A 22363-nucleotide genomic window follows, 5' to 3' on the forward strand; every position below is an offset into this window, starting at 1 on the left:
ACGATATTTGTCTTTCTCTACCTAGAAAATTTTAATAACTATAAAATTATTGCAAAATAGGCTCCCCCCTTTATAACGTCCTGTAAGGTCACTCCATTACCTTCTGATTTTTAATGTTACAGAGGAGAATTCTGAGGCCAGTATGATCTCATTCTTTTGTAACTGTATAATTAAAGTTATTTTGGTTGTAAGAAAAGGAAAATGACTCTGATTAACTGCGATGGTCTGAATGCTTGTGTCCTCCCCTAAAATCCATATGTTAAAATCTTAATGTGGTGGTATTAGGTGGTGCTTAGGTCAAGAGTGTGGAGCCATCACAAATGAGATTAATGTTCTTAAAATAGAGATCCCTCTTCCCTTCCACCATTTGGAGGCACAGCAAGAAGACCGGCTGTGAACCAAGATGTGGACCTTCAGCAGAAGGTGATTATTCTGGCAACTTGATCTTGAACTTCCCAACCTACAACTGTGAGAAATAAATTTCTGTTTTTATAAGTATTCTGTTATAGCAGCCCAAATGGACTAAGACACTAACTTAAGAAAACAAGGAATTTATTGAAAGGATTATTTTACAGAATTGAAGGAAGAGCTGAAATCCAAGCTTTGGGAAAGTCAGGAACCAAGGTAATTATAGGTGCTTCATGGATCTTTCTAGTGTAATGCTATTAAGGTAATTTAACTTGAATGCTTCCAACAACTCAGTGTTTCTATCTAAGTTTCCCATTTTTTGGAGAGGAAATAAGACTGGTCCAACTTCAGCCAGCTATATCACAGTATCAAACAGCTTTGGCAGGACATGCAACTCCAATATGTGGGGGACCCACCACTCTACCCTGAGGATTTGCTCAGGAAGAGGAAATCATTTAGATCTGGAAGCCAGCTTGACTGGAGCCTACTGTAGTAATTAACTTTTTCGATATGACATTTTATAGGATTTTTTCTTCATTCCTGTTACAAAAAAAAAAAAAATCCAGAATAGGTTTAGAATCCCAGATTTTTCTTTAGTCCTGGAAGAATTTCTTCTAGCACAATAGGTTTGTTGTTTCTATTCCTTTTGTTCTGATATCTTATTCCAAAACCCCAATTGTCCAAACATAGCATGCTTGTTCCTTGCTCTGCACATCTGTAAATTTCTTGGTGACCATTTTTATATGTTTTTATTTTATATTCTAAGAGAAACTCTCAGTTGATTTCCACACTAATTAAGTGATTTTTTTTTAGTGTCAACTTCTGTTTTTTAAGCCTCAAAAAAAAGTTTTTAAATAAACTTCTCTTTGGGAGTAATTTTACATTTATAGAAAAGTTGCAAAGGTAGTACAAACAGTTCCCATATGCCTTCACCCAGTTCCCCAAAGGTTAAATCTTACATTACCATGGGACATTTGTCACACTATGAGACCAACATTGGTAAGTGCATCAGTTTCTTACTGCTGTTGTAACAAATTATCATGAACTTTATGCTCTTACAGTTCCAGAGGTCAGAAGTCTAAAATCAAGGTATTGGCAGGTCTGCATTCATTTTGGAGGCTCTAGGGCAGGATGTGCTTCCTAGCCTTTTCCAGCTTCTAGAGGCTGCCTGCTTTCCTAGTCTTTCAGTCCCTTCTTCCATCTTTAAAGTAAATCACTCCAACCTCTGCTTCTGTGGTCTCATCTCCTTCTCATGCTTTTGACCTTCTCACCTTCCTCTTATATGGATGCTTGTGATTACATTGGACTCACCCAGCTAATCCAGGATAGCTCTTCATCACTAAATTCTTAATCACACCTGCAAAATCCCTTTTGCCTTGTAAGGTAACGTTCACAGATTCCAGGGGTTAAGAGGTGGACATCTTTGAGGGGGGCATTATTCAACTTACCACAGAACATAACATTATTATTAATGAAACTCTAGTTATTTAAATTTCATTAGTTTTTTACTCATGTTCTTTTTCTGATCCAAGATCCAATCCAGGATATCAAAATGCATTTAGTCATCATGTCTCTCCAGAGTCTCTGGTCTGTGGCAGTTTCTCAAAAAAGGATTTTAATTTTGCCTCTTCATTTTTCAGTTTTCTTGTAATTTTTCCCAATATTCTTTCTTTCTTTTTAAAATTCATCTGGCTATATCTTGCCCCATTTGGTTCTTACAATATAATTTTCTGCCTCTATTTATTTTACTTCTTTTCTTTATCAATTTTTTTTTTGGAAAGCAATTATTTTGCATTTCATTGAACATGTCAAACAGTTTCCTGAATTTTCTCTTTTCATCCTGCAGTAGATGTTTTTGGAGTACTACTCTTCCTCTGAGTCATCAGGACATGCTTCTTTGACTTTGTTCTCTGTGTAGTTCTCAAAAATGCTGAAAACAGTCTATATCCAGTGTTGGCCAACACAGAGGAAATGTGGATTACACTCCTTTCCAGTGTATGTCCACACTGCTGATAGAAGAATCACTTTCTCAGATCAAGAACCAGAAGACATGGGTCTTTGAGACATGAGGAAAATGACAAAGAAAGAAGAAAAAAATTTTCCTGTCCGCTTCCAGGTGCTTATGAGATGACACCTGGCAAGGTTTTCCTTGTTATAAACCCATCTGCTTCATTTTTAGAGAAGGTCCCTTCAATTTTTTGTCAATAGATTGTCTCTCAGCATGTTTTCATTGTTGTTAGGTGTGTTAGTCTGTTCAGGCTGCTATAACAAAGTACCATGGCCTGGCTGGCTTATAAACAACAGAAATTTATTTCTCACAGTTATGGAGGCAGGGAAGACCAAGATCAAAGTGTTGGCAGATTCTATGTCTAGTGAGAATCCACTTCTTAGCTCATAGAAAGCTGTTTTCTAGCTAGGTCCTCAGGTGGCAGAAGGAGCAAGGGATGAGACCTCACCCCCACGACTTCATGACTTACCTCCCAAAGGCTCCACCTTCTAATGCTATTACATTGGGGTTAGGTTTGTAACATATGAATTGACTGGTGGGGGGGGCACAAATATTCAGTCCATAGCATTAGGAGTAGTTCTTTTCTGTGTCTAAGGCATAGGATACAGGTGTCTGGAGCTCAGTGATGAAGGTGCAAATTTGAAAGTTATCAAACATAGAGACAATATTTGATGCTATAGGACTGACTGATATTACCTAGGGAGAGAATAAATATAGTCAGAGAATTGACAAAGGCTCAGCCTTGAGCACCAGGTTATACCACGTGTTCACAGCTACTGCAGGTCTGTTTGGGGGAGTAGTAAGTCTCACTTTCTTACGTGAGAAAGTCCTCACTTCTAATGAAGTATCATTTCTTTTTTTGTTTTTTTTCTTATTTTAGTAATACATTTATTTAAATGGGCTTAAAATTATTCTGGAAATGTGTTTAAGTGAAGATAATATTTGGGTTGTGTGCATTTTATTTTATTTATTTATTTTTTAACATGTTTATTGGAGTATAATTGCTTTATAATGGTGTATTAGTTTCTGCTTTATAACAAAGTGAATCAGTTATACATATACATATATCCCCATATCTCTTCCCTCTTGGTCTCCCTCCCTCCCACACTCCCTGTCCCACCCCTCTAATGTGATCACAAAGCACTGAGCTGATCTCCCTGTGCTATGCGGCTGCTTCCCACTAGCTATCTATTTTACATTTGGTAGTGTATATATGTCCATGCCACTCTCTCGCTTTGTCACAGCTTACCCTTCCCCCTCCCTGTGTCCTCAAGTCCATTCTCTATTAGGTCTGTGTCTTTATTCCTGTCTTGCCCCAGGTTCTTCATGACCTTTTTTTTTTTTTTTTAGATTCCATATATATGTGTTAATATATGGTATTTGTTTTTCTCTTTCTGACTTACTTCACTCTATATGACAGACGCTAGGTCTGTCCCCCTCACTACAAATAACTCAATTTCATTTATTTTTATGGCTGAGTAATATTCCATTGTATATATGTATCATTTCTAATGAGGCTTAATATGAGCCTCCTGAATTCTGAGGTAACATTCTATAGCGGAAAGAATTATTCTAGTGTGGAGATGGACTCTAAAGTCAGAGTTGGGTTCAAATCCTGGCTTGGCCACACCTAGATATAAAATCTGGAAGACCACACTTACATCTCTGTGGCTAAGCTTCTGGATCTGTAAGAGGGGTTTACTGAGATGACTTACCACAGAGGATTTTTTAAGAGCTTCACTGATACAGAATTGATATTCAATAAACTGTTCATGTTCAAAGTGTATAACTGCTATGTTTTGACATACATATGCACTCATAAACTATCATCTTGATCAAGATAATGAACATAGTCATCATCTCCTCCTTTGCAATACCTCCATCAAACTCCTCCGCAAGGCAACCACTGATGTACTTCTGTCACTATAGATCCATTTGCATTTTATACAACTTTATATAAGTGGAATCACACAATATGCACTCTTTTTCTTTTAATTAAAAAATATTTTTTAACATCTTTATTGGAGTATAATTGCTTTACAATGGTGTGTTAGTTTCCACTTTATAACAAAGTGAATCAGCTATACATATACATATATCCCCATATCTCCTCCCTCTTGCATCTCCCTCCTGTCCTCCCTATCCTACGGCTCCGTGTGGTCACAAAGTACCGAGATGATCTCCCTGTGCTACGTGGCTGCTTCCCACTAGCTATCTGTTTTACATTTAGTAATATATATAAGTCCATGCCACTCTCTCACTTCGTCCCAGCTTACCCTTCCCCCTGCCCGTGTCCTCAAGTCCATTCTCTCGATCTTATGCACTCTTTTTTCTGACTTCTTTCATTCAGTTTAATTATTTTGAAGTTCATTTGTATTATTGCATATATCAATAATTCATTCCTTTTTATCACTGAAGTCCAATTAATCGTCTTTTTTCTTTTATAACTACAGTAAGTCCCCTACATACGAAGCTACAAATTGAGAACTTATGTGTGTTTGCATGTCCAATCTCGTAAGGCGTGAGTGAAATTGTAGCTTTCCCTCCCTCTCCTATTGCTGAAGATCCTTCAGCTCTACCATCTCCCAATTCCTCTCCCTCCTCCAGTCAGTAACTCTTCTTGCCCGTTCACTCGATGCCAGTCCCTGTATGCCAGCTATTGTACTGTACTATTGTACTTTTCAAGGTACTGTACTGTAAGATTAAAAATATTTTCTTTATTCTTCATGTTTGTTAGTTTTTAGGTATTATTTGTGTGAAAAGTATTATAAACCTATTACAGTACAGTACTATATAGCCGATTGTGTTAGTTGGGTACCTAGGCTAACTTTGTTGCACTTACAAACAAATTGGACTTATGAGCGCCCTCTCAGAACGGAACTTGTTTGTATGTACAGGACTAATTATAATGCTTTAGTTGTCATATCTATCTAAGAAATAGTTGACTCAAATCCAAGGTCACAAATATTTTCCCTTGTTTCCTTCTAGAAACTTTATAAGTTTAGATTTTACATTTAGATCTTACCTCCAAATTTTTCATTAAATTCAAAATAATTTCTAATTTGGCTTTTGGTTTTTTGATCTAAGAATAATTTAAAAGAATGTAATTTAGTAAAGAAATATTTTACTAATTTTTCCAGGTATCTTTCTGTTAATCGATTTTTTATTTAATTTCATCATGGTCAGAGATCCTACTTTGTATGACTTAAATTCTTTTAGATTTATTAAGACATTTTTTAATAGCCTATAATATGATCTATTTTGGTAAATGTTCTGTATGCACTTGAGAAGAATGTGTACTCTGCTGTTGGATATTGTTGGATGAAATGTTCTAAAAATGTAAATTAGGTCAAGTTGGTTAATAGGTTTGTTCAAGTCTTTTATATTTTTATATATTTTCCTTTTACTTGTTTGGTCAATTATACAGAGAGGGATATTGAAATCTCCAAACATAAAGTGGATTTATTTATCAGTTTTTGTTGCACGTATTTTGGAGCTCTGTTATTAGGTGCATAAACATATAGGATTGTCATGTCCTCTTGATTAATTGACCCCTTTAGCATGTTAAAAATAACCCTCTTCATCCCTGCTAATGTTCTTTTCTTTGAAATCTATGTTGTCTAAGAATAATATAGCTACTCTAGGGTTTTGTTTTTGTTTTGTTTTTTCACTATTGTTTGTTTTTTAGTGCTATCATGCTATATCTTTTCCATCCTTTACTTTTAACCTATTTGTGTATTTGTATTTCAAATGGGTTTCTTGTAGACAGCATAATTGAGTCTTGCTTTTTATTTGTTTTTTTTTGTTTGTTTATTATTCATTATACCTGATAATCTCTACTTCTTAACTGGGATGTTTAAGAAGACTTAAATTTAATATGATTATTGATGTGATTGAGTTCAATTCTACCATATTACTATTTGCCTTCTACTTTTTCTTTATTTCCTTTTTCCCCTTTTCCTGTCTTCCTTCGACTATTTTGTATGATTCCATTTTATTACCTTCATTGGTTTATTAGTTATAACTCTTTTGTTTTATTTTAGTGATTGCTTTAAAGTTTATATCAATGGTATACCTCTTTAACTTACCACAATTCAATCTTTAAGTGCTGTTATACCACTTCGTATATAAATATAAGAACCATATAACAGGATATCTCCATTTCTCCCTTTTAACTTTTATGCCCTTGTTGTCACACATTTTACTTCTGTGTTATAACACTTATAATACATTGTTATTGTTTTTGCTTTAACAGTTGGTTATCTGTTAAACGTTTAAATAAAAAAGAAGTATTTTATACTAGCCACTTGGTTACCATTTCCAATGTTTTTTTTATTTTTTGTGTAGTTGTATATTTCCATTCAATGCCATTTTTCTCTGCATAAAGGACTTTCTTTATAAAACATTTTTTTCTTTTTCTTCTAATGAATCCTTTCAACCATGGTTTGATAAATCCAATGTTTTGTCAAAATTCAATGACATATGCTGCATATTTTTTTATTAATTCAGTAAAACCCATTTGAAAATTTAAATGTTCTCTCTCTCCTTCCCCTCAGCTTGGGTTTGGCCTAGCTCGGTATCTTAAGTGTGATGGGTCTATAGTTTATGCTTTTATTCCTCCTTCCTCCCTCCCTAGATTGTTTTTGTGTCCCTTGTTGTTGTTGGAGACTGGTGTAAGGGGACAACATATATTGGAAGGGGTGATCTTAACTACATGGTCCCTAGGTTGGTCTGGTTCTTCTGCTACTTGTTGCATCCCTGATGTGGTGGTCTCCATGTAGATCATGAGCCTAGATTTCTTAGGATAGTATTTGGTCTCACTTTGGTCTCCTTAGTAACTATGGATACCTTAGAGAGGGACTGTCATGTTTCCTGGGAGCAGGAAGAAGCAGGGAGCTGTCATGCTCCCAACCCCTGTTCATAGGGCCCACAGGGTTCCTCTTCTAACCTGAATTTTCATATGGAGCTCCTGAAACTGCTAAGTTTTTCTTGGAGTGGAAACTGCCCAATTTCTTTCTCAGCCCCGCCCCCTCCCCATCGTCCCTATTAAGTTTCCTGGTTTAGACCTATTCCAGCAAGCTATTTTCCATCAGAAATGTCCAGGAAGGAATCTGGCACCATCTTTATGTTTATGTACATCCCAAACTTCAAAATACTCATGTTAGATTCCCTTCACCACTCCTGGGGCAGCACCATGGTGGACTGGATGTACTGTATAGCTCGGTGAGCATCCATCCTGGGAGTGAGAGCTTGGTGTCCATTCCTGTTGGTATCCCAGTAGCTATACTGATTCTCCTGAAGCTTCCTTACTTAGCTTGGTGGGTTGCTGAAAATGATTTCAAGAGCAAACAGCTTAAATGATTTCATATTCAACCTCCCTTTTATGGCCTCTGCTCATATAGACTGGCAATGCATTGTGAGGAGCAATTTGAGACTATGGTAGGTAGTTGCAAGCCTGCTTCATCACCTCTTATTTATCTCAGGCCCCAATTGTTGGAGGCTTCTTTCAGAACACTAAGAATAGCCCCCTCTTTTCTTTCTTTAGTTTTGGGCTCTGGTCATCCATTCTAGGGAAACAAGCTATTACTTAGGAATAGGACATACACTGGAAGACATTTATAGTAGTTAGAGGTGTCCCTAGACAGACCGAACTGCCCTGAAAAGTAGTGAGCTTCCTGATTTCTGACTAAGTGTGTTAGTCAAAAGGGAATTATTGTTTGTAAAGAATATGAAAATGAAGCACCTTCAACATCTTTTCCCATTCTAACATTTCTAGAGGTAAATAGGTTATTGGTTTTGTTTTTATTTTTTGTGAGGGAGAGGTTAGGAAAAAACAATCATTGAATTCTAAGTCTTCTTATCCAGTTAATGACTCCACAAGCATTTATTGGGCACCTACTTGGTGCCAGGCACTATGTTAAGCTATTGTGATACACTGATGAAAGGAAAGAGTAAAAGTCAAGTGCCTCCTACCTGGTGAATTGCCTATATTCTCTTTTATCCCTGGATATTTCCTAAGCAAGATGCTATGTTACATATGCAGGTATGTATTATATAAAAAAATTATATATTGAGGCATGGTCCCTGCCCTCAAGGGCTTATGATAAAATTAGAGACAAGCCTAACACATGAAAATAGCTAAATTTTACTATAAATATTAAATGACTACACCATGTGCAAAGTCCCAAAGCCATTCATGGTTGTTAACAGGATTCTGCAGAAAGCGAATTTTATGAGGCTAACTATCAGTGAAACCAGGATGGTCACAGAAAACTCAGTTGAGGAGATGAGACTCTAGCATATGAAAAAGCTCAGAATGGCCTCCCCTCCCTTCCTCAGGAAGAGCCTGAAGAGCCATAATTTCAAGAGTTCCTGCATCTTCAGTGGGAACATCCTATTCTCTACATAATGAGCTGTTGGGAGAAAGTGTAGCATTTTCCCTCATGTTTGGGTAGGACAAGCTAAAGTGTTTGAAATAAGAATCTCCAAGATGGTCTGTGGGTGATGAGAACAGCAATTTAACCAGCTCTGTTATTATTAGATACAGATCCTTTTAAGTGTGTGGATGTGGCTATTCTATAAAAATGTAATCTCTGAATCATTCTCTGAGCATGTGGGCCCTGAACGCTGAGTTTCAAGTGCATGCTCCTCCCCAATATGTAGCAAATGTAGCAATTCTCTCGTTATGAGCTTCAGCCTCCCCGACTCCCATCCGTGAGGAAAGTGATCCCTTGTCCATGAACAGGAAAAGTGTCTGGATAATTTATTTCAAGGATATTTGAAAGTAAATAAGAATCAAAGCTGTCTGACTAGTGATATTAAATGGAACCCCCTCTCCAATGGTACAATATACATATTTGCCACCTAATTTAACTGAATGTATGAGAGAGGTACCTCTATTCCAAAATATTGATCTGTACCACTCAGTTTCCAGAGTGCCTGAAATTCCAACATTATTGACTCACTTCTTTTGTTTTCTCTCTCCCTGGGTTCTTTGATGTACCAGCAAATAATCTGTACTGAACTGCTAGTGAGAGGTCAGACCTGCTTGCACTAGTAGTCTTCGGGAGGAATGCATAGAAGGTACAGTGAAAGCAACATGTTACAGCTTGAGAAAAACATCGATTTACTTAAAATGTATCTCTTTGAGAAACATCATACCAAGTCACGCTAAGAATAGGAGAATTCAATACCAATGCAGCCCATTAGGACCCCCAAAGGAGATGCTTGGTAAATCTTACTTCTGAAAGAAGAAAGAGTGGAAACTGGTCTTTTTCCAGGAAACTTTTTCTCCAGGAGTACTTCTGTGGGCCTTCTGGACATAGAATATCTCCTTCCTTGGGGCTTCTTTAGTTCTTTGCTTGGGCCTTCACTTGACACTTTCTTCTCCTGAGCGTGTAGTTAATTGGATCGAGCATGTTTATGATGGTTTCCCCACTAGACTGTGAGTATCAAAGATTGTAAATGCCTGTGGTCAGGAACCTTAACTTTGCAATCTGTGTGCCTTCCCATTGATTAACATTCATTCATTCAATTATCCCATCATGGAGTCACCAGAGCAGATGGTCATTTAGTCTAATAAAATTATCCATCCTATGCTAACCCCTAAAAACACAATTTGACCCTGACCTCACAGAACTTATGGAAGATAAAAATCCATTTATAAAGAAGATAGTAAATATCTGGAGGTTGGTAAAACAAAATAACAGGAAATGTTCCCCCCACCCCCTTTTTTTTCTATCCAAGGTGATTGCGAAAGCCTTCATAGAAATGTTCTGAAGGTTCTTGACTGTGAAACAGAAACTGCCCTAGAGCTCCCCATCATGCATGAGGACTCCCATGTGAGAGATGATGACTGGCTCCAAACAGCATGGCCAGGAGAAAGTGGGGCCTGAGACCTGGGCATTAGCCTCTGTAAATGCTGATCCAGAGGGTCAGGGAAGTGGGGAAGAAGTGATTAAGGCAGTTGAGAGACAGGCAGAAAGTGGTAGTTAAACTTCCAATTAGCTGAGAAAGTGTAGTTTCAAGTGGTCCAGGCACCCTTTATACCTGGCAGCCTGGAAGATTGATAGACTGTCAGTCCTGGAAGTGTTTACTCAAGGGCATCAAGACCTTGGGTGGGTGGGGTTTATGATGAACTCCATTCTTACGGGGATAATCAAGACCACAAACAGGATAACAAAGGACTGCATGACGGTTAGAGTAGCTTCTCATAAATATTGAAGGAATGAATGAATACAGTTAAGGGTAAAGATGAAGGCAGAACACTTGCCCCATAGACTGAGATAACTCAGCATATGAAGAGGGAGAATAAAATTAAAGTTGTATATTTTGGACAAATTAGTCCCCAAGGGTTGATCCTAAAGACATGGTTCTGGCTGTCGAGCAAAAGAACTTAAGGAGTAAGGCAGGGGCTCACTGCCCCCAGATTCTAGGACTGAGTAACTTAATCTTAACCACCACCAATTGGTACACGTAAGGTTCTCATTGTACTACAGCCTCAGTCACAATTAGACTCAGACTGACCCCATCCAGACTTGGGGAGGTGAACATCCGTGGGCTCTCAGGTGTGAGTAGCCAAGAATGAAGAGCAGACATGAGGCAGTAACTGGCAGGGTGCAATGCCCAAAGCAAATGATTAAAGAGTGAAAATGGAATCAATTATCTTTCCAAAGATTGATGCATAGCAACTGAGGTTTCTCATCCCACTGAACAGACCAACTATCCTGAGATTGTGTCAGTGCCGCCCAAGTCCTCAGGAGAAAAATCCAAAGATGGGTTGTTCAAAGCATTGATGATTTGAACAGATTGAGCACCAAAGAAGAGGCCACCGAGATCTTGCTGCTAGGGTTCCAATTTGTTAGCTTGTTTTCTAAATCTGAGTTTTAGAAGAAGTGGCCAGAGAAGTTCCTGCTCCATTCACAGAGACACATGGGTCCTAGAAACTTTCCATCAGCTGCCCTACTTTGGTGGATATTTAAAGAAGCCTGTTTAGTTTTTGGTAGTGTGTTTATCAAGGTAACACAGTCAATGTGCAGAGTGTCTTCTGCAGGCTCCTCTTGACACACACTCCTCACTCTCCTCCCCTCTCCACCTGCTCTGTGTCTGGAGACAGGACATGGGCTCTCAGCAGCAGGTCCCTTGCTTCAGGGTGAATTCAACCTCAGTAGGTGATAAGAGGGAAAGAGGAAGCTGTGTTTATTCCCCCAGCCTCTCCCTCCCTCTGGGCTGGCAGTGGGTGGCTCCCTTGCCCAAAGCTCTCAGGTGCTGCCAGACACACAGCAGTATCCAGGACCAGTAATTGCTTCCCCCACCCCTCACTCCCTCCCGTTCAAGCCTAGTGGGGCTATTAGAGTTCCATTGTTTGTCCCACTGAGGTACTATCTGTAGAGGTTTCCCTAAACCCTGCCCACACATTTGTAGATAGTCTTTACATTAAACTCTCTTTCAACTATTTTAGTGGGCCATCCACTTCAGTCGGAGACTCTGCCTGGTGGCCTGAAGCATGGGCTGGGTCTCCCGGTGGGCCAGTCCACTGTGTTCACCTGTCCACACTTGAGCCTATCCTGCCTGGTGAGCCCCACCTCTCAGAAGGAGTGAGAACAGGAAGGGCTTAGTGAAAATCCATGCACACAGCCTGAAAACTGCCTAAACACACACCCTTCTAGACCCAATGGTATAAACTTCACTTTTTGATAACAAAAGCTAAAGCTATGGATATTTGGTGTTTTGTAGTCAAATGCTTACGGAGCCTGAATTTCCTCATCTATAAAATCTGGATGACAGCATCGGTCTCACAGGGTAAGGAGGATAACTGAGTAGAATGAACAGCCCAAGGCCACTAGCTAGTAAGTGGTAGAAACAGAATTTAAACCCATGACTTCTGACTCCAAGTCCAGAGCCCTTTCCACCAAACCATGAGCCTCTGGACAGCATATCATCTTTGCGCTGCTGGAAAGCATAGTTTTGATTGAACACCAGGGAGATAGCAGGTGCCAATCAGTAGGTCTTTGGGAGGGTATGAAAGAAATAGAAGGGCTCCCTGTACTTCTGGAGTTTAAAAGTATTTTTTGTTTCTTCCACTAGATGGTTAGGACAGCCAAGTGTTCATAAACCATTGCAACTGCAAATGGAAGATCATACAGGACCAAGAGAGTAAAACTGAACAATAGTAACCTTTACCATTGTACTGACTGCTGATCATATGAGACTTCTTTTATACACTGTGAAGTATATAAACGACTCTGCGAGGTAGATATCGTTTTCCCCTCTGCATGAATGTAGAAGTAGAGATCATTAGTCATGCAGTCACTAAACAGAGTCAAAAATGCCACTCAGTTCTGTCCAGTTCCAAAGCCTGGGGCCTGGAGCCTTCCCCACCATATCTGTTATATTTCTGTTCCATCTTCTCTTTCAGAAACGATAAAAGTCACAAAAGACATACTCCAGGGAACATATTTCCTTTTTCTTTTTGAAGGACAGTAAGCCTTCAAAAGGCACACAAACATTAGGAGGTGATCATTTCTACATTACAAGTGGAAGCTGACGGTGTGCTTTTCATCTAAACTGACCCAACTTCCCCTGCAGGTGAACCCAGAGGCCCTTGCTGAGTTTTGAAGGAGGAACCACATCTGGACCTCATACTATTTGGTGCATTCTGGCCCCCCCCCCCTCCGGGGAAGACCAGGCTAACTGCTCAGCCTTGGGTTTCCATATACAGCTGGCCTTTTCTGCTGATTAATAATGGAAAAGAGATGAATAGCAAATGTGCCCCGTGATAATTAACAAATTCCTATACAGGGAGGGAAGGGATCCCACCAGGGCTTCATAAATATTGAATCAAGCTCCTGAATCTCTGCAGGATATGGCTTGACGTCTCTGCAGCCTCTGGCCACATCTCAGGTCCCCTTTAACCTGGTATCTTCATAGCCCAAGGCAGTAGACTAATCAGCAGAGAAGACAGGGAGAGCTGCATCCCTGGGAGGTGTCTCCTGCATGTTGGATGGCACATTACACTGCCCCAGACCTTTCTCTCTGCAAATCTCTCCTTCCTCTCCGAGGTACAGAGGTCCACAGGAGAGGGTTGAACTGTCTCTGGTTTTTAGTCTTATTGTTTTCTTTGCCAGGGTCAACCACTCTTACTGAAAATGGTGTTTGGACTCAGAGCTTGAAATAAATTACTCAGAGCAGCCGACTCCCTCATGTAAATAATGTAGCTTAATAAATAAGTTAAAGTCTACAGTCTCTTCGGCAGCCCTGGCAGCTCATTCATCTCCTGTCTCCTCAGCTCGTCAAGCTGTGCCCTGCTGCCAGGTCTTCTCAGAGGCTGATGGCCTTTTCCTGTCCTGTCACAACAAACAGCATTTTATAGGACGGGAGCCCTTTCAAGTGTTTCCTCTGTGTCTTCGCAGTCACTCAGCGGAGTCATTGAAACAAGCAGCCAATTTGCAGCAGGGCCCTGTGTGCAGGGGCCAGGTCAGGGGCTGGGCCCCTCCTGACTGGAGCAGGTCCTTAGGGAGAGGACAGGTTGGGAGACCAGGGAGAGGGAGGCCAGGAGGGAGCTGTGGCGGAAGCTGAAAAGAGATCTGAGAGGATGGCTGACACTGAGGCAGGAGGAAACAGCAGGTAGGCCCTAAACCCCACCTGGAGAAGGAGAGAGGAAAAAAAGCCACTCGGCTAAGTGGAGACCAGTGTCAAGGCAGCGTTACACCTAATTGCATTGGGAGGTTGGGAGTCACAAACCCATGTTCAGAGCTGACCACCTGGACAAGTCACTCCCCTCTTCAAACCCAGTGTCCCGCCTCCTGCGATGAGGGGGAAGCCACTTCTTGGTGAGGCCCTACTGTGTGCAGGCAGGGGGGAGGGGCTGGCACACAGGACTCATCGGATGCCCACAATAACACGAGCAAGAGGCCGGCCAGTGGGTGCACTGGCGTTCTCCAAGCTTCTTTTGTCTGTGATCCGTCTCTTGTGATGGATCCAGGACACACTGTGATCCACACACGGTGATCCATCTCCTCTAAGCTTGGCAGAGACAGGAAGCCCAAGAGTACACGCACATCCATCAAAAAATAAAATAAATGTTCCTGTTGGAAGAGTCATCACAGCTGTGCCATCCATTCTTTAATAAAACAGCCATGTGCTCACCTCGGAGACCAGAGGTAGCTGCTGTCCCCCACACAGCTGTCCTCCAGGACCATGCCGATGAGGGAGCTGGCAGAGACCAGCCCTGGCTGGGAAACTCACTCCTACACCAAAGAGGGCTGTGCCACCAGCGCAAATCCCAGCCCAGCACCACAATCCAATTAAAGTAATTTTCGCCTAAACAGCCCTTGCAGAAGAGAGGCAGCAGCCGAGGAGGGAGGAGGGCGGGGCTTAGCATCCTTCAGGGAAACCGGATGGCTCGAAAATACAAGAAACAATTTCTCTAGATGGAAAATGAATGCAATGAATCTGAGTGCAGCAGGAAATCTTATGAGAAAATAAGACTTTGGGAGGATTTATTGAAAGACATAATTGCAACAAGTATATTGATTTTACATAGATAAGAAAACAAATGTTGGCAGGGATTGAATTTGGTTTATTGCATTTATTTCCCCACAGAGTTAATGCATTTAAAGACATGGTTTACCTTTCAGATGGAGAAACCTTGTTTTCAGAGACCTTTATTAGGTTCCTGCCAGTTCCCCTGACTTCTCTTTCCAAGAAAATTGGTTTGCAGGTGAGGTTGGAGGAGGAAAGACATGGGGGTCTTCCTGTTTCTGAGGGGTTCCAGAAACAAAGGTTGTTCGTGCTTCCCAGGCAGGGAAGAGTCACAGGTAGTCACTTCCTGCTCTGTGTCCTGACTTCCGCTGGGAGGGGAGCCACTAGCGCTAGGGTACAGAGAGAGAAATCAGGGCCATGACTACATTGTCATCCTACTTATATGCATCTAGAAGCTCAGACCCAAGGGACTGCAGGCTCACGGCCACGTCATCATTAGAAACCTTCTGGAAGCAGAAACCAGGGGCCCTGGCTTCTGGCTTTCCTTTCAAAATCCTTGCACTAATCCCAAAGTTGTATTGCTGCCAGGGTGGGTTTGAAGTATCAATGTTAACTACCATTTCTGAGAGCCTATAATTGTCAGGTACTGTGTTCATCCTTTCCGTGGCCCTGTGAGGTAGCTGTAATCTCTATTTTCCAGATGTGAATATTGGGCCTCAGAGATTAAGAAACTTGACAAACTGATCTGTTTAATTCCAAAGCCTGCGAGTTTAACTACCCCTTCACACAAGACTCTCAGTTTTGTGTCAGTTCTTATAACAAGGCATTTATTCCTGGTTCCGTGCAGTGAAAGAAACCAAGATCCCTCAATCCCAGCAAGTATGGCCCCTCATGCCTCATGGCCAGGTTCACAGCTGGATCCAAGGAGAAGCAGGGAAGGAAGGACACAGGCAGGAAGAATGGAGACTCCCTACCCATTGGGACTCTGACCCTGGTCCCTGAGGACCCGTCTCAATGAGGCCAGTGTCTTGGGCTGGGTCAACTGATGGCCACACACATGCCATCTTCCCACCCTGATAGTGCTTAGCCAGCCATCCCTGGACTTGAGGCCCATCCCTGGTGTGAAGCCAACATTTGAAAACAATTTAAGTTAGCACTTAGGAGCACTTTGGGGGTTACAAGGTGCTGTTATATGATATTTTTGTAACCATAACTTATTCTTCACTTTCTAAGTGAAGTTTTACAGAAAGAGAAACTGAGATTCAAAGAAGTTAAGTACCTTCCCTAAATGGACACAGCCATTAACAGGAAGATCTGGGACCAAGTCCCATATCTCCTGAAGGAGCCCCGGACTCGATGCAAAACAGGTCTCCTTGCAAACCTCGGCGCGTTCCTGCTGATTCCTATCTGAACTGAAGCAATAGTCGCACCCTTCCCTGGGCATGCTGGGGCACCGATAAAACATTTCCATCCCTCCCTCGTCTGATAGCTTTGGCCAGGTAAATTATTCAGGATTAATCCTACTTGCTCCTAAATCCCCCGGCAGCTTTTCACAAGTAACTAATACTTGTCTTAATCACATCCGAGGCACAGCTTTATATACCACTTGCAGCAACACGTTCAATTATGATTGATTGGAATTTAAGTTCTGATTTCTCTTAGAACATAATCAGTCCTGAATGGGAAATTTTTACAGTGACAATTAAAATAATGAAAGTGAACTTTAAATGACATTCAAACAGTGTCACCTGGGAATAACTCCACATTGCTGGCCTCCTGCTGCATTCTGGGAGCTCTGCTACTCAGCGGGCTTCACTTGCATCTTTCACCACTGTGAATGCATTTGGTGTGGTATGAGGACTGGCGTTAACCCCTCGCTGGCAGCCCTTTTAAAACCCTCTGCACGTTGTCTGCTACTTAATAATGTGTTTCCCTCGGCTGATTTATATTTACATCTAAAAGGCATGTTAATTGCACAAATTTGTAAACAGTCACCAAATAACTCCATGGAGGGAACTTGCCTGCTTTGGGAACCTTCTTCTAGGAAACACACAGAAGTGTGAAGAGTCTTTCTAAATTGTGGATCTGGGCCCTGGAATTCCATATCATCTCTACTAACAGAGAACATGTGCGTTGTGATCTTGGGCATTATTCTTATGTGAACTTGCTACACACAAAATAAAAGAAAATTCCATCTAAGACAGAAGGGGATTATATCCACACCTTAGACTCTTAGTATATCTTGTTTTTTCTTCCTGACTCAGGACAAGATACCTGTGCCTACCAGATGGCCCTGGTGTTAGAGGCTTCTGAAATCTAGTTCCATTGGATTCTATCCCTAACAAGTCATTTTAGCCTCTCCATTGTCTCTTCACCACCCACTAGGCTTCCTGCAGGTCTTATTTATTTATTTATTTGTTTATTAATTTTTTAACATTTACAATTTTATTTTCCAAATACTTAAAGCATTCACTATATGCCAGGGTTTGTTCTGAGCACTTAGAACCCTTACTCATCTCTTCCTCCTTAAACACTCTGAGACAGATATTATTATCCCCATTTTAAGAATCCTCTTTTGAGACACAGAGAAGTTAAGTCACTTGCCTAAGGTCACACGGCTAGTATGAGGCAGGCAGAATTGGGTTTTGAAAGCAGACAGTTTGGGGGTGAAGTCTAACCACCGCACTGTCGTTTGTAGAATCTAGTATGTATCTCACACCTTGGGCTTCATTTTATCCTTTTCTTATTTTTTATTTTATTTTACTGGCCCTTTTATTTTATTTTATTTTTAACATCTTTATTGGAGTATAATTGCTTTACAAGGGTGTGTTAGTTTCTGCTTTATAACAAAATGAATCAGTTATACATATACATATGTTCCCATATCTCTTCCCTCTTGCATCTCCCTCCCTCCCACCGTCCCTATCCCACCCCTCCAGGTGGTCACAAAGCACCGAGCTGATCTCCCTGTGCTATGTGGTTGCTTCCCACTAGCTATCTATTTTATGTCTGGTAGTGTATATATGTCCATGACATTCTCTCACTTCGTCACAGCTTACCCTTCCCCCTCCCCACATCCTCAAGTCCATTCTCTAGTAGGTCTGTGTCTTTATTCCCGTCTTACCCCTAGGTTCTTCATGACATCTTTTTTTTTTCTTAGATTCCATATATATGTGTTAGCATATGGTATTTGTCTTTCTCTTTCTGACTTACTTCGCTCTGTATGACAGACTTTAGGTCCATCCACCTCACTACAAATAACTCAATTTCATTTCTTTTTATGGCTGAGTAATATTCCATTGTATATATGTGCCCATCTTTGTCTATTCATCCGATGATGGACACTTAGGTTGCTTCCGTCTCCTGGCTATTGTAAATAGAGCTGCAATGAACATTTTGGTACATGACTCTTTTTGAATTATGGGTTTCTCAGGGTATATGCCCAGTAGTGGGATTGCTGGGTCATATGGTAGTTCTATTTGTAGTTCTTTAAGGAACCTCCATACTGTTCTCCATAGTGGCTGTACCAATTCACATTCTCACCAGCAGTGCAAGAGTGTTCCCTTTTCTCCACACCCTCTCCAGAATTTATTGTTTCTAGATTTTTTGATGATGGTCATTCTGACCAGTGTGAGATGATATCTCATTGTAGTCTTGATTTGCATTTCTCTAATGATTAATGATGTTGAGCATTCTTTCATGTGTTTGTTGGCAATCTGTATATCTTCTTTGGAGAAATGTCTATTTAGGTCTTCTGCCCATTTTTGGATTGGGTTGTTTGTTTTTTGTTATTGAGCCTGCAGATCTTATTCAAATTCATAGTTTGCCTTAACCTGAAATGCCTTCATCCCTCTGGCTCCCCTGTATCCCAAACTGCCCATCCTTGAAGCTCAGTTTGTCCATATTCTCAGTGACACCTTCCTTGACAGTGTCAAACCAGCCCTGCTCACTCCTCTCCCTGGCTATTCTTGAACATTACATTTAATCTAGCACTTCATTAAGATGTCAGCAGTCTTATTGTGTTGGAATCAGAAACTACCTTGAAAATCTTGTTTATTTTTAATAAAGTTTCAGTTACATGGTGATAAAAATGGTTTGTAAGATAAAAACAAAAACAAAAAATTGGCAAAAAATGTGTTCCTGTTTTGTGGAATCTCTGAAAGCATGTTTTAAGTTCATTCCCTTCATTTCACAGCTGAAAAAAGGTTCAAATGTTGTTCCAATGCTTCTCAATGACTTTAATACAAACCATTTCCTCCCACTGGATTTTAAGCAGGGATCCTATTTTATACTATTTTTGTATCTATCACAGTATCAAGCATAGTTCTCAGGAGCCAAGGCCAGGGTCGATCAGGTGTCATCAGGAAATGAGCGGCATTCATTACAAGTTTAAGGAGAGTTTAATAAAGGGACATTTACAAGGTTGTGGGTATGGCTTAAGGAAAAGTACAATACCCCAGGTTTATCAACTCAGAGAGGGCATTACCACCCCTGGGCTTGCAGGAGCAGAACCTTGGAAGGATAGCTGTTAGGAGAAGGACATTTAATAAAAACTTAGACTTTGGTAAAGGGAAGGGAAGTCTTTGCCAATCAGCAGAGACTGAGCAGGAAGGAGCCCAGACACAAATATCCTGACCTTAATCTGCTCCCGCCCTCTGATCTCCAGCTGGTGACTCCTATGGGCCAAACCCAGCGGGAAGCCAGAGAACAAAGGCTAGCATGAATAACCATCCCAATTCGCCAGGGACTTAACAAGTTTCCGGGGATGGGGGACATTCAGTGTTAAAACTGGAAGTGTCCTGGTCAAACTACAAGAGTTGGTCCATCTAGCAAGAGAGCAGCTCATAGAGGCCAGCCTCCTGGGCATGACGCAAAATGTGGAGAGTGAATTTAGAGAAATCAGGAGGTATATACTATGGAACCACAGTAAATATTTATAAATTTGAATAAAGAACCATGATTATTGATATTTCTGAGTCTATTTCTTCCTGATTTGTAACCTCATGGTCAGGTTAGGAGAATATGAGAGATAAATAATTTCCCTAGTTTGAGCTCATTTCCACCAGGCTTGTGGATAAATAACTTCCACCCCACTGACCATTCCAGTTAGCTTGGAAGACATTGCTGTCCTTTATTCTTCACACCCAGTCACACAACTATGATTCACGAAGTGCCTGTTCCATGCCAGCCACTGTGCTAGGTGCAGGGCACCCACCTGGAAAATAGTGAAAGGCCACTACTCTCAAGAAGCTAACAGGCTACAGGAGAAGGCAAGGTTATGTTTACTAAGAGTTAACAATATAGAACTTTATAGGTGACAAATAAAGGAAATCAATAGTTTTTTTTTAATTATATTTATTTTTTTGGCTGCATTGTGTCTTTGTTGCTGTGTGTGAGCTTTCTCCAGTTGTGGCGAGTGGGGGCTACTCTTCGTTGCGGTGCACGGGCTTCTCATTGCGGTGGCTTCTCTTGTTGTGGAGCACAGGCTATAGGTACGGGGGCTTCAGTAGGTGCAGCACATGGGCTCAGTAGTTGTGGCATGTGGGCCCTAGAGCACACAGGCTTCAGTAGTTGTGGTGCATGGGCTTAGTTGCTCCACGACATGTGGGATCTTCTCAGACCAGGGATCAAACTTATGTCCCCTGCATTGACAGGCGGATTCTTAACCACTGCTCCACCAGGGAAGTCCAAAATCAGTAGTTTTATGTGATGAGACATTGGATAAATGTCTCATCACATAAAACTGGGATAAAAGCGTCCTAGGTCCCTATGGCTCTCCAACTCTATAAGCCATCTATGTGGTTTGAGGGAGTTAGTGCAGTTTTCACAGCAGAGGCAAAAACTAGGCTCAGAATGAATAAGGGTCCTGTTACCATAACTCAGTGATTACAATATGTTACCATGACTCAGTGATTATTGGCTGACTAACTCTCACAGTAATCATTTGAGGTGGATCTTGATTATCTAAATTTCATATGCAATTAACTTCAGAGAGCTTGTGTACTTTTCACACTGTGACCCAGCCAGTAACTCAGGTCTGACTCCAAAGCCCATGCACACACTTTCCATTACTCTGTGCTGCCTTTCCAAGAAGCTTTAAAAGAGGGGTGTGGTTTTAATTGGTGTAGAGGGAAGAAAATAATCAAAGTCTTCAAGTTTTCCTAAACCCAAACTTTCAGAATCCTCCTTTCCATGTATCAGATTGCAAAAAAGTCAATGATTGCTCACTCCTTCCTGAATTTACAGTTTTGTCAATGTGACTTTGCAGTTCCTTCCATAAATAATTGGAGTCTATTTCTCTTCCCCTTGAATCTGCGCTTTTCTTGTGAACTTTTTGGCTAATACAATGCAGTGGAAGTGAAATGTGCCAGTTCTGAGCTTAGATCTCAAGAGTCCAAGGACAATTCTGCTCTCTCCTAGAACTCTTCTCAACCTCCATATGAAGAAATTCAGGTTAGCCTGCTGGAAAGGCCACAGAGAGCAGAGGAAAGCCATTCCATCTGAGGCCATTCTATATTTTCCAGCCTGTACCCAACTCAGAGGAGGACTGTAGACTCATGAGTGAGCCCAACTGAGACAGAAATAACTATTCTCCATATACCCTGAGAAAACCATAATTCAAAAAGTGTCATGTACCACAATGTTCATTGCAACACTATTTACAATAGCCAGGACATGGAAGCAACCTAAATGTCCATCAACAGATGATTGGATAAAGAAGATGTGGCACATATATACAATGGAATATTACTCAGCCATAAAAAGGAATGAAATTGAGTTATTCATAGTGAGGTAAATGGACCTAGAATCTGTCATTCAGAGTGAAGTAAGTGAGAAAGAGAAAAACAAATACTGTATGCTAACACATATACGTGGAATTTTAAAAAGCAGTACTGATGAACTTAGTGGCAGGGCAGGAATAAAGATGCAGACATAAAGAACAGACTTGAGGCCACAAGGGAGAAGGGGAAGCTGGGATGATGTGAGAGAGTAGCATTGACGTATATACACTACCAAATGTAAAATGGATGGCTAGTGGGAAGCTGTTGCAAAGCACAGGGAGATCAGCTCATTGTTTTGTGATGACCTAGAGGGATGGGATAGGGAGGGTGGGAGGGAGGCTCAAGAGGGAGGGGATATGGGGATGTATGTATACATATAGCTGATTCACTTTGTTGTACAGCAGAAACTAACACAACCTTGTAAAGCATTTATACTCCAATAAAGATGTGGAAAAAAAAAGAAAACAAAACTATTCAACTGAGCCTAGCCCAAATTAGTTGTTTGCAAAATCATGAGCTAAATAAAAGCCTGTTATTTTAAGCTCCAAGTTTGGGGGATTTTTGGATGCAGTAAAAGCTAACTCATTCACTATGTAACTATTAATGCAGTCCTCATTCCATCATTTAAAGTGAGTTAGCCATACAAGCTAGGTTCTCTCACCTAGACCAGATGCTGCCTGGG

The sequence above is a fragment of the Lagenorhynchus albirostris genome, chromosome 7 (assembly GCF_949774975.1).
Source record: "Lagenorhynchus albirostris chromosome 7, mLagAlb1.1, whole genome shotgun sequence".
Lineage (NCBI taxonomy): Eukaryota > Metazoa > Chordata > Mammalia > Artiodactyla > Delphinidae > Lagenorhynchus > Lagenorhynchus albirostris.